This window comes from Lissotriton helveticus, chromosome 10 (genome assembly GCF_964261635.1).
Source record: "Lissotriton helveticus chromosome 10, aLisHel1.1, whole genome shotgun sequence".
Taxonomy (NCBI): Eukaryota; Metazoa; Chordata; class Amphibia; order Caudata; family Salamandridae; genus Lissotriton; species Lissotriton helveticus.
This window is the reverse complement of record NC_136071.1, coordinates 589,045,614-589,059,346: the sequence shown is the minus strand read 5'-3', so window position 1 is coordinate 589,059,346 and position 13,733 is coordinate 589,045,614.

Here is a 13,733-nt window from a genome sequence, read left to right as displayed (position 1 = left end):
TCATTTTGAACAATATTCTTTCTGCATCCACCCCTCTTTTTTCTTCGGTTGTACATGGGGGCAGGGTCCGACTAGGACAGAAAAAGACCCGGGCAGCAAAATAAAACAGAGGCATCAACAGCCAAAAATACAGTCCACCCACTGACCCTTCAGGCCAGCTCATTGGCACTCACTACCTGATTGCACTCTAGGAAATCCAACCCTGTAGGGGGTTGGTGAACTGTATAAGGGTAGAAGATTCCGTTTGTTTGACGAGTCCCCTGCTGGCACTGCCGAGTGCTGTGGCTGGTGAATCCTCAGGCTACCTAGTTTCTGACTTCAAATCTAGCCTCATTCTTGCACCATCCTGCACTTCCCGGCTCTTCTCAATCTTGCAAGTTATTTTCTTTCCCTGTTGTTTCTCTTTTCCGCTCTGTTCCTGTCTTTCTTTTCTTCTGCCTTTCTCTTTTGCTCTGGGTCCCTGGAGGCTCGCCCAAGGCAACACAGGCAGCATATGTTGCCCCTGTGCTTCCTTCTCCTTTTGTCTCTGATAGACCAATCTAGACTTGTAAATCACTCAAGAATGATCGTTTCCAGATGCGACCACAGTCAGCTCTAAGCTGTTTATGTCGGAGCTGTTTTTTGGTTAGGACCAAGGTGTGAAGTCACAAGACAGAAGAAGTAGTGCATTTCACATATATTTTTTTAATTGTCTTAGTGAAATACTTTCAAATTAAATATGAGGAAAATATATTTGACGATACATGTATAGTAATAAAGGACAGCAGTAATGCTCGATACACTTTAAGAAATGCAGGTAAAGAGTATCACTGCATGTTTGAGTATATGTAAATGTATTGCGACTTATATAGCGCACATATCACCTGAAGGGAACCCGTCCTGGCTGTTCCCTGTGAGATAACCCCTACTGGGTATCCCCGGGGTGAAAGCCAGGCATCCCGCAGCGGGTGGGCAGCCGTAGTGGAGATTAAGCAACTATTGCCCAGAGTTGCAGCGTGGGACCCCATGTTTAGAATAGGCACCGAGGCGAAAATTATCAAGTCCGTGGACATTTTTCGGCTCAGGACCCTGCCGCATCGGGAACTGAACCCTGGTCCCGGGCCAGACCTCTGCATCAGGGTCTGCCGCTCTAATCAGTGAGCCACACTCCTCCTAGTATAGTGGTACAATTGATGTGTTTATGTATTTAATTATGCTAAAAGCGATCATGGATAATGGATACCTTGAATGAAAAATGGAGTTAACTTGTAAAGGCATTCAAACATATGCAGGAGTTTACAGTATATTTTTAACCTCTAGAGCTATTTTAGGGAGACTGGAATTTGAGGCCTCCAGGTTGCACAAGTATCTTTGTAATATCCGCTAAAAATCTTACCATAATATGAGCTTGTGATCTGCAGGTTCAACACAGATACCTGCTGTACAAATCATGCAAACATTTTAGGATGGTTTGAACCATAGGAGGTTACACACAGATCTTTTTAGGAAGTGCATTAACAACTAATAAAGCATTGTTTACCATGACATTAGGTAGGGAGTTTATTGTAACTTAATTAAACACATACAATTATTGCCATGTTATTAGATATAAAACATAATTATTACATAATACCAGAAAACATAAAACAATAAATTCAATAAACACAATGGGAATGAAAGAAGCCCAAATACTGCTTCTATAGGAAATTAAACAGACTCTTTCATTTTAAACATATTTTATTTATTAGGATCAGGAGAGCACAAATACATCACAATAATCAATTGACAAGCAAACCACCAAAGCCCTTTTACACAAAACATTTGATTGTCTCTTGTTTAATTTAATCCTAGATCACTTTCCCATCATTTTATTGCCTTCAGATCTCATTAAATGCATCACATACTTTGTTTACCCTTTAATTCCATAACAGCACCTTCTAGCTTCTGAAAGTGCCATGGTTGTTCTCATCCCTCTCTTGCTCCTGGGGGATTTGTTTCCTTGCAATGAGGTGCAATAGTCTGCCAATTACAATTGCATTATATACAAAATCACTATAATGTAAAGCAATTTTATTGATATATATTGATATCCGTATCAAGCATAGCACATTTCATTGTCAGTTGTATGCTTCAAGCAAGCATCCTAGACAATTCTCTCTCGATTTCTGTCCAGTGACCCACCATCTGCAAGCAGTCATAAAACATATGTAGCTCATCTGTAGATACCAAGTCGTAGCTAGGACATATAGAATGGTCTCACATCTTACATTTATATAGCTAGGACATATAGAATGGTCTCACATCTTACATGTATATAACTTATTATGTTTGTAATACAGTCTATTAATTACTTTATACTGTTGTAACCACAAATTCTAGCATTTTAATAACCTAAGTCCCATTTTTATAGAAATTTCATTTTTCTCCATTCTATTTAGTCACAGTTTATCACACCATTTACCTGATATTCTATCTAAGTCGTCTTCAAATGTAAATACCATTGACATATCTGACGTATAGTTGGCCGCCCCTCTGGCTCATCAAGTATTCCTTCTAAGGGAATTCAATCTGTCCAGGACTCAAGCATTCCAATCTTGTTAAATTAATCCCTAATTTGTAGATATTTGAAAAAATATATTTCAGAATAGAGAAATCCTTTTGTAAGTCACAAAAAGTCTGTAATGGTTCACCAATAATGACATGTCCTATGAGCGTAATACAATTTTGAGACCAAATATTGCAGTAGGAATCTATAAAAATTTCAGAAAATGATGAGTTGCCCCACATAGGGGTATATGTGTTAATACAGGTGATTGGACATTTATTTTTTGGGGGCCCCACATTGCTTGTAAAGTTATGCAACCTTAAATGTACCCCTTTTCATGTATTCAGGATCAAAAAACCTTAACAAAATGAAATAGAGATTTTTATCATAGCTCATCTGATGCATTCATGTATATCTGCATTCGGGATGGTCTAGGACGAGACAAGGCATTTTATGGCAGCGCAACAATATAATTTGAAGTCAGGAAATGCCTATACTCCCTTTTTCACATGGTAGTTTCACAAACCTAATTGCTTTCCAAAGTTTCTGATAGTTCCGTTTAAAAAGGCTAATTGCTACAGCATCTAATTTTTGAAGAATACATTTGGGAACACAAGGGCAATGGAATGCAATAGCTATAGGGATTTAAGAAGTCTAGTAATTTTTATAGTTTTACATGCCGCTACCATTGATAGGGGGGTATTTTTCGGATTCTGAATCAGTCTAACACAATACCTCGGCAAGTATTCATTATTGATACTGAAAATGTGGTCAACCTGGCTATTTATTCTAAAGCCCAAAAGCACAGCTTTGTTTACAGTATATTGATCTTTCACCTGTTTTCTTTTATAATTAATGATCATTTGAATTTTCTTCATATTTATTTATACCTGATGCATATTCAGAATGTTCATCTATATCTTGAATCACTTGAAAGTCTATAATACTGTAGATCATGGGTACTCACAAACTTTCTCTCAGGGGCCAAATATACAGTGTGGTTTGTGTCCGAGGGCCGCACCAGTGGGGGCGGGGTCAGTGGGGAAGGAGGCGGGGCTAGAGCAACAAAAAAAACTGTGACCATGAGGTTGATCACAGGTCCCTGCAGTGGACGCCTTCGTCCACTGAGCCACCAGACCTGGCATACACTCATCTCTCTTTCTCTTTCATTCTCTCTCTTTCTTTCTTTCTTTCTCTTTCTTTCTCTCTCTCTCCATCTCTCTCTCTCTCTGTCTCCCTGTCTCCCTCTGTCTCACTCACTCTGACTGTCTCACTCACTCTGACTCACTCCCTCTCACTCCCTCTCACTCCCTCTCACTCCCTCTCTCTCCCTCTCTCTCTCCCTCACTCTGTCTCCCTCCCTCTGTCTCCCTCCCTCTGTCTCCCTCCCTCTGTCTCCCTCCCTCTGTCTCCCTCCCTCTGTCTCCCTCCCTCTGTCCCCCTCCCTCTGTCCCCCTCCCTCTGTCTCTCTCCCTTTGTCTCCCTCCCTCTCTCTGTCTCCCTCCCTCTGCCTGTCTCCCTCCCTCTGTCTGTCTCCCTCCCTCTGGCTGTCTCCATCTGTCTCCCTCCCTCTGTCTTTGTCCCCTGTCTCCCTCTCTCCATCTCCGAATCTGTGTCTTCCTCCCTCTGTCTCCCTCTGCCTGTCTCCCTCCCTCTGTCTGTCTCCCTCCCTCTGTCTGTCTCCCTCCCTCTGTCTTTCTCCCCTGTCTCCCTCTCTCCATCTCCGTCTCTGTGTCTCCCTCCCTCTGTCTCCCTTTGTCTCCCTCCCTCTGTCTCCCTCCCTCTGTCTCCCGCCCTCTGTCTCCCTCCCTCTGTCACCCTCCTTCTGTCACCCTCCCTCTGTCTCCCTCTGTCTGTCTCCCTCTCCCTCCCTTTGTCTCCCTCCCTCTATCTCCCTCCCTCCATCTCCCTCCCTCTGTCTCCCTCCCTCTGTCTCCCTCCCTCTGTCACCCTCCCTCTGTCACCCTCCCTCTGTCTCCCTCTGTCTGTCTTCCTCCCCCTCCCTCCGTCATCCTCCCTCTGTCACCCTCTCCCTTTCTCTGTCTCCCTCCCTCTGTTTGTCTCCCTCCCTCTATCTCTGTCCCTATGTCTCCCTTCCTCTGTCTCCCTCCCTCTGTCTCCCTCCGTCTGGGACATGCCGCCTCAAAACGCCTTCCCTGTCGTCCTCCGGTGCTCTATGTTGGTCTCAAGGGTTGTGATGTCACTAAGCACCAGGCGGGGGTTGCGCGGCTCTGGGTCTCAGTTGAGTGGGCTTGTGTCCACTACGCACCCTGGTCTCGCCTGTTAACTTGTTGGTCAAGTGGGGTTGGGTAGCAACCCCCTCCTCCTCACTCCTCAGGTTGCTGGTGTGGCCCCCTCCCATGCTTCACAGGTACGAGCAATGATGAATCACTGTCTTTATGCTCCCAGTCCGCCTAGTCTCAGACTATTGCTATCTTGACGATCATGTGCAGCTGGACGAGGATTGGCAAGGTTGCGATGTGTTTAAGTCTCTCCAGGGCCCCTTGGCCTTTTGCGTGCAAGGCAGCATTATCTCCTAGCCCACGCTAATGATTGAGCGGTTCCTGTGGTCTTTTGTAGGGCTGAGCTTGGCCCACTGAAGGTGGTCAATGGTGCTTTACAGGAGGGCACGCCACTCATATGCAGGGAGCACTCGTGTTGGGCTGGGACATCCCCCGTATTTGATGCCTTCTTCTGTTGTACTACGAGGAGGGATCCCGCTGCGCTAGCACAGATCCCACTGTGCCGTCCAGATCCCCGGAGTGCAGCCGCGAGCTGAGCTCTCTGGCCAGGAATTGCTCCGGAACCACCCTCCTCCCAAGCGGGCCCGCACTATCCTCCATGCTCACTGGTCTTGGCGGGGGGCACCCGTAGAGCTCCATATTCTCCCCCGACCCTCGCTTCGTAGACAGCATCACGGAGCAGCATAGAGGACTGGGCCACCTCACCAGCCAGCATGCGTGTTGACACTTGCCGGGCTATTGGATGCTGAAACTATGACATTTCACAATTCAAAACCCTACCTCTGACATTCCCGTTTTGAAAAATGAGCATGCTTTTCTCAAAGTGACTTTAACCGGGAATGGCAACTTTAATGCATTTTATTTTTCATTATCTGTTTTCAAAATATGCATAACTATGTACTTTTCTTACTCTTACCACTTTTTGAATATATTTCAGGAGCTAAGCATACCAGTGAGTCATACGATGTTTAGTTAGGAACTTGTGAATAAACACACATATACATTTTAATTTCTTATGATAATATGTGATTGTTTGGTAGCATGTATTTTTATTTGTATTTTCACATGAGGTAGAGTTGTTTTCTGCCACTCTGAATATATTAATTATGACTGTGCCTTGTAGGTGCTCATTACGTGACCTGGGTTCATAGACACTGGTCATTTCAATGGAAAAAGTTTACAGCTTTAAGGGAGCAGGGGGTCTGCATGGATCTGCATCGTACAGCCCCCAGACTTCTCGGGGCGATCTTCTCCCGAAGGACCCCTCCTACCAGCTGCCCTGGCTGACGCAGCTTCCGGGACACACACACACACACACACACACAGCCGCACTCGAGCAATTCACAGGTCTTTAAAAGACCATTTGCATGTTAATGGGGCTTTGTTGCATTTCACCTCTTCTTAGGCCCCTGCAGCTCCACTCAATCATTGGAATCGCCCGGGCCCCGCAGCAGAGTCTCTCAGCGTTGCGCTGCTGAAACACACAGTGTTTGCAGACACTCTAAACATTTTTTTCAAAAACACAGGTACGATGTCAGCAAGGTCCGCGGGCCGCAAAGGAAGGCTTGCCGGGCCGCCACCGGCCCGCAGGCCGTACTATGAGTACCCGTGCTGTAGATTAATAGTTTGTAATATTGTCTGCGTATGTGGGAATAATAAATTGTACAGTATTCAATACTAGAGGTTGCAGTATGTGATTCCTATTTATCTGTCTTATTTACGGCTCCAAAGAAATGGCAAAATTGAATATTGTGAAATCAGCGCATGGTTGTTATTCTAGCGTTTGGTGTTTCATATAATGCTTGCATGCACTCTATGAATTTTTTATGGAAGCTTATTTGATTTAGCACTGCCCAAAGAAACTTCCAACAAACACATTTAAATGCTTTTTCCATATTACATGAAATCATGCCAGCTTGTACTTGAAGCGTATTTGGCACATCAAACGTGGCAGTGGGCATGTTAGTATGTTCCGCACTAATCCACCTTGGAATGAAACCATGTAGTTCATTGTTTACTAGTTAATTTATGACTTGAGAATGTAGCACAGCCAATGCCTTAAAAATATATATTTCCATTTTCATTTGTCAAGGATTTTGGCCAGGGCAACAAACCTACATTATTAGCTGGTCTATTTTTGACTACCTTCTGTATATAGTTTCTCATGGAGTGCTCCAAATTTAGTGATTATTTTATCATTGTTAGAATTGGGGGTCTCTGGTTTGCACAGGTAGGTACTTGTGACAAGCAGGGACCCTCTCCTCTAGTCAGGGCAAGGGGATTACTCTCTCAAAATATCCACTGCTCACCCTCTAGGCGTCGTGGCGCGAGCAGTCAAAGCTTATTTCAGAGGCGATGTAAGTTAAGCAGTTTTGACCACATACAGTAAGCCAGTGACAACACTACAAATGGACACCACACAGGTTTTATATAAAAAATAAGTATACTTTATAGAGTTATCACAAGACCAAGAAACGACAAACAAAAATCCACAGTACTATTAAGTTTCAAGAGTTCAGGTTAAAAAGGCTTAAATCAAGATTCTGTGCAAGTTGGTAGCCCGGGCGGACTACAGCGTAGTTGAAAATAACAGAGTTTAGCAAATCCAGCGGACCGCGTCGTTACGGGCCCACTCAACGGTCGACAGAATCAGTCACAGTACCTTTTGCTTGTGGAGGAGTGTGGCTCGATGGTTAGAGCGGCAGACCCTGATGCAGTGTTCTGGCCAGAGACCAGGGTTCGATTCGCACCTCGGCAGGGTCTCGGGCTCAATTTCCTCGGACCTGTTAATTCTCGCCTCGGTGCCTATTCTAATAACGGGCCACACGCTGCAACTCTGGGCAATAGCTTGCTTAGCCTCCACACTGGCCCCCACAGTACTAAGGATGCCTGGCTTCACCCTGGGGGTGCCCAGGAGTGGACACTTCACAGGGAAAGCCAGGAGGGGTTCCACAGCGGTATGAGTATCAGTGCCAGGAAGCCGCATAGGCAACACTGCAAGGTGAGCGTCTGGTGACAGTGCGCTCTATAAGTACCATGACATTTACATTTACATTTTACTTGGGGCGGTCGGAACGGATGTGCGAGCCGGTTCCGGTGTTCGTCCCGGTGTAGAAAAAGAAAGCGTTGCAGGTCACGGTGTCCTTCCAGTTGCGGTGCAGGCTACGGCTCGTTGACGGCGTCGGTGAGCTGAGAGCTTGCGTTGTTCGAGGCGGACGTTGCTCGTTGCGATGCTTCCAGCTTTACGGTGCGGCAACAGAGCCAGAGTTCGGGAGCTGGCATCGACCAGTCCAGACTGCGGGGCGAGTCGGGCGGTGCATTGTGTAGCGTGCGAGGCGGTGCCCAACTCCGGTGCGGGCACAGGACTCGAAGTCAGAGCAGTGACGCGTCGGTCAGACCAGTTATAGTCGGTGTAGTGAGGCGTCGAGACGGAGTCGGTGAGCGCAGAGCTTGCGTTGTTCAAGGCGGACGTTGCTCAATGCGGTGCCTACAGGACACCAGGCCGGTCGTGGGAGTCGGTCACAGCTCCCTGCCTCTGTAGCCACTGGAACAGCAGCAATTCACAAAGGCTGGTGAAGTCCACTGGTCTTGGGACTTCGGTCAGGGGGTAAGCTCTCTTCCAAGCCCTAGGAGATCTTTGCACAAGTTGAAAATTAAAGGTAAAGTCCACAAAGTCCTTTCTCCTCTCTCTGGCAAGCAGGCAACCACTGCAGGCAAATCCCCCATGCAGCACTTCAGCTTGGGAATAGTCTCTACTCAGTTTCTTCAGGTTCCTTCTCCTCAGCAGAGGTTTTGTCTTGTCAGTTCCAGGAGCGATCTAATTTCATCCTTTGTTCTCTGAAGGGAGAGGGGCCTGTACCCAGTTCAAGCCAGTTCTGAAGCACTCTGTTTACTAGACTACTCCATTCCTTTCACAGCACAGGGCCGGCACATCAGACGCCCCACAGGAGGTGGCGCTGGCATTGTGGAAGGCAAGTACAGTCCAGGAGCACTTTCTTGACAGTCTTCCTTCTCTTCTTCAGTGTGCAGGGCAGATACATCAGACACACCACAGGGGGTGGAGCCAGCATTGTAGAGGAAAGGCCCAGCCCTATTCAGGTCCCAGGTGCAACTCCTCCCCCCCATCTAGATGCAGATCTCCCTATTCACCACCGGGCAGCCCCAGCCTGTCTCCTGGAATTCCCCAGTCCTGTCACTCACAAACCCAGACAAGGAATACACAACCTAGCAGAGGCGGGCTCAAGTGGTTAGGCAAGCAAATACCTACTTTCTAAAGGTGGTATTTGCAAACACAGAATATTAAAGTAAACTTTACTAAAAGATGTATTTTATTATTCTGAGTCCAGGCATACTAAACTTGAATTTCTTCCGTGTTCTCTGAGCCTGCTAGAAATATAAACATGTAACAATCCAGCAGCCAATTCTAGCCTATGGAGAACAGGTAGCCTTGCAATAGTGAAAAACGAAAATGGCTGTAATTCACTATTAGGACATGCCACACACATCAGGGCTTGTCCTACCTTATACTCACAATGCACCCTGCCATTGGGCCTACCATAGGGGTGACTAATCTGAAGACAAGGGAAGGTTTAGGGACTGGCAAGTGGGTGCACTTGCCCAGTCAGCATGACAGTACCAGACTGCAAGCAGGCTCTGCAATGGCAGACCTTAGACACATTTTACAAGGCCGCTTCTGTGGGTGGCACAACCAGTGGTGCAAGCTCACTAGCAGCATTTGGATTTACACGCCCTGGGCACACTCAGTGCACTGTACTAGGGTCTGACAAGTAAACCAAACATCCAATCATGGAACCACTAATCAATAAATCAATTTACAGTATGGAGCACTTGCACTGTGGCACTGGACAGCAGTGGCACAGTGCCCAAAGCATCTATTACCAGAAAAACACATGAGGCAACAGCGAAAAATGGAAGTGAGACTCACGCCAATGGTACCAGGTCTAACAATCATGTTCCGTAATCATTTTACCATGCATATAATTTATTTCTGTTATCAAGTTCAGATTATGTTTTACCCTTATCTTGTACACCAACAGGCTCCATATTCCAATTCTTTACCTTTATGTTGAAACACCTGAGCAGCATCTTTTTTTGTTTTCTCATTGCCTACCTCCGCCCTTAATACTACAAGCTGCTGCTATATCTTGCCCTCATTATCTGCAGATTTTTTAATAGCTGTTGCATGAGCTCTCTCCATACCATGCCAAGTTTTTCTCCCTCTATCAGTTTCACCTGATATATATATATATATTTTGGTACCATACAGAAAAGTACATTCTCTGCTATATGCTCTAAGAGTGTGCAAGACTATATTTTTTTTAGCAGTTCCAATATTGTTGTAAACAACCTCAATTACAGATTGAGTCATAAAGTCTAGGGGCCAGATGTAGGTAAATCTAATTTACGACTCATAAATACCGAATTTTACCGATTCGGTATTTATGAATCGGTAAATTAGAAGGAGGCAGATGTAGGTAATTTTTAATTTACAATTACCGAATCTGTAAGATTTGGTAATTACCGATTTTGTAATTACAGAATTGGCATTTGCCATTGATTCATATGGGCCTTGAAGCCCATAGGATTCAATAGCAAATACTGATTCTGTAATTACAGAATCGGTAAAATTACCGAATTTACAAGGGGGGTGTCATTTTGACACCCTGTTGCAACCCTGTTTCAGGCTTGTGTGCCATGTGGCACACAGACATGTCCTAAGCTAAGGGCATGTCTGTGTGTCACATGGCACAGGTGTACATGCACAGATGTGCATGTACACTAGAATTCATTATTTACCATGGAATAGTATTCCATGGTAAATAACGATTCGGTAAGGGCCTGTGGCACTGATTACAATGCTACCTACATCTTGATTTACAGAATCGGTAAATATACCGATTCTGTAATTAAAATGCCCCCTACATGCCAAATCCCAAATACCGGTCGGTAACGGCCGAAATCGGCCGTTACCGACCGGTATTTGGGCTCCTACATCTGGCCCTAGGTAAGCTGAGCTTTCAAGAGAAATTTGAATCTTAAGTAGGTCTAAGTTGTGATCAGAAAAGTCTTTGGATCCATCTGGGTATGAATATTGAATTATATTTTCCACTTGGTAAAGATCATATCTATCCAAGAGTATAGTTAGTGGACACTTCAGTAATATGTCAATTCTGGCTCTTTACGATCGACATCTCTCCAAATGTCCACAAGTCAAAATACTCAGCTGATTCTTTTAAAGAGTTTTCTAACTGTTACCAACTGTTACCTTACTATTTGCTTTGTTGATTTTAGAATCCATTATACAGGTAAAATCACCATTCATTTTTTTTTATCTGTTCCATGTTCACAAAATAATCCTAGACCTGAGTAGCATCAGTATTTGGCCTGTACTCCCCACAGACTATGACATTTTAGGTTCTATATGTATCTGTACAAATGCCCACCACCAATGTGCATCTGCCTTTCTCTTAATTTCCCAAATATTACTACCTGTCTTGTCTATAACGGCTACGCCCTAAGTTGAAGATTGTTGTGTTGTGTTCACGAAAGTCATATACCTCAATTGCCTTCAACATGTCATGTCTTTATATGTAATGTGTGTTTCTGTTAGACATATGATAGCATTATATTCCTCAAAACTGTTCTGTACTGTCTTCCACTTTTGAGTGTTAGTGGACCCACACAAATTCCATGTAATCACATTCAGTCCTGCCATATTTGATTTGTTTGGCTTATGGAGTTCCGATAAGCGGTCATCCTTTGATTCTCTACAAAAGTACACATATACACACCTCAGGGATACATGCCTATACACCTTTATAATTTTGCTCACCTTGTTATGTATACCACTCTTGTTCTTTCTTTTTAAATTTATTACCCCAAAGTGCTCAGTACCCATCTGATTTCCTCTTCATTTTGTCAAACATCAACTAGAGGGGAAATGGCCTTAACAACGTGGGCCCAGCCACATGTACTGTTTCCATGCAAGCTGAACCACTCTTGCCTTAACAACGCATATGCAGGTTGGTCTAGATGAAGAGCGGTTGGCAGGCACAGGAAGATAGAAAGAAGAAGGATCAGGAGAGGAGGTGGTTTGGTAAGTGGGGCTGGGGTCAGATTATGGGTGGGTGGGGTTTGTTTTTATGGGTGAGGATAGGTTTTAGGCCTGAGGTGGGGTTCTGGGTTATTTATATGGCAGCGAGCAGTTTTAGAGTAATATCTGGGGGGATTGGGTAAAGGTACTTTACAGGTGTAGTGGACAGTTTTTACGGCTCAAAGTGGGGGGATGAGGTTGCGCTATTTATTAGGATATGGGGATAGTTTTTAGGTCTCTGGACGGGGGGGGAAAGGACAGTTTTAAGTGGTGAGGCAGTTTTATGGCCTCAGGGCGGAAGGGCTGGATTGAGGTACTTTAGGGTTGTAGGGAACAGTATTTAGGGATCAAGGCAGGGTACTTTAGGGTATGGGGACAATTCTAAAGGCTTGGGCGGGTAGAAAGGGGAAGCTTCAAGGACTGAGCTGGCTTTAGGCCTCCGGGCGGGGGGCGGGGTTGAGGTACTTTAGGGATGTACAGGGCAGTTATAAGGGCTCAGTGCTGAGGGACTGGTGTATGGGTTGTTTTTAAGGCATCGGGTTAATTTCTGGGGCTTAGGTCAGGGGAATGGGGACCGTTTACAGGGCAGGGGTATGATCTTTAGCACACATGTCCCTTTGCCCATCATGTCTTTGCCACCAAATTGCATGGTTAAGGCATGTGTGGTAAAGGCATGCATGGTAAAGATGCAGTTGTGGTTGAGACCGCGTGGTTCAGACATGCGTTGTTCAGGCATGCGTTGTACAATCATACAACCAAACAAGAGAAAATAAAAGCCACCGCTGCCATTTTCTAATCCCAACAACTCTAGGACTAATACCCTCACCATCAACTCACGCCATTGCAATTCTTGTTAACATCTTACCTCTAACACATAATCAAAAAAACTAAATCTGTTTGGCACTATTGTATCTTCAGGGCCATGCATCCAGAATTCAGAGACCACTTTTCCAATTCAATTATCTAAAATGACTGAATGTTTAAGATGTAACATTCCATTTTTCTGCCAATTTCCTGGGCTTGTATCTCATTTTTTAGGAAAATCTGGCCTCTACTGGTGGGTTTAAGCCTAGAAGGTTCCTGCATATAAACAGTTGCTCCCTACTTCTTGCAATAGAGATGCGTTCTTTTGTAGCTTCCAGTGTCGTTCAACAGCTTGACTTCTGAAATCTGATACCACAAAGAATGTTATCCATTCACTGGAGTAGGCGAGGCAGGTTTGGCTTCAAAAAGATTTATTGTCTCAGAATTAAATTATGGATATAAATCCAGGCTGTGCACCCCCCCTGCATTTGAGACATATTATGTGAATGGTATATGTGTGCCTGCTGTAACTGGGAGTCACAATACCAGTTTAATAGATCTGCAAGGGCTTTTCTGAAAAGATCCCCATCAAAGGACGAGTTTCTTTCCCCTTCAGCCCCCTTCAAATGCAAAAAAATGTAGGTACGTTTTCTAGCTCTTCAGCTTTATGGTTTATTGCCTCCAGCATTGTCTACTGCTCAGGCACTTTCTTGTGTATTCTTGTATTAACTTCTTCTGTTTTTGCCATTGGTTTTCCTACATCTATGATTTGGCCTCGTATGTCCTCAATCTTTTCATATATGTCTTGTACACATCCCTGTGCCTCCAGCTCAGCTGTTCCTGTTTTACTCATTTGTATTGAGACACTGTCTCCTCACAGTGTCTTTGTATCAATTGATACATTTGTGCCGGGGATGGCCGCTTCCATCCTCTTCAGTTGATATATCTTTACTAATGTTAGTGCCCAATAAAAATTGATTTTGTCCCTTGACTTATAGCCTCTTTGATGATCAACCCGTCTTTTTGCTTTGTAATGGTTGTACACTTT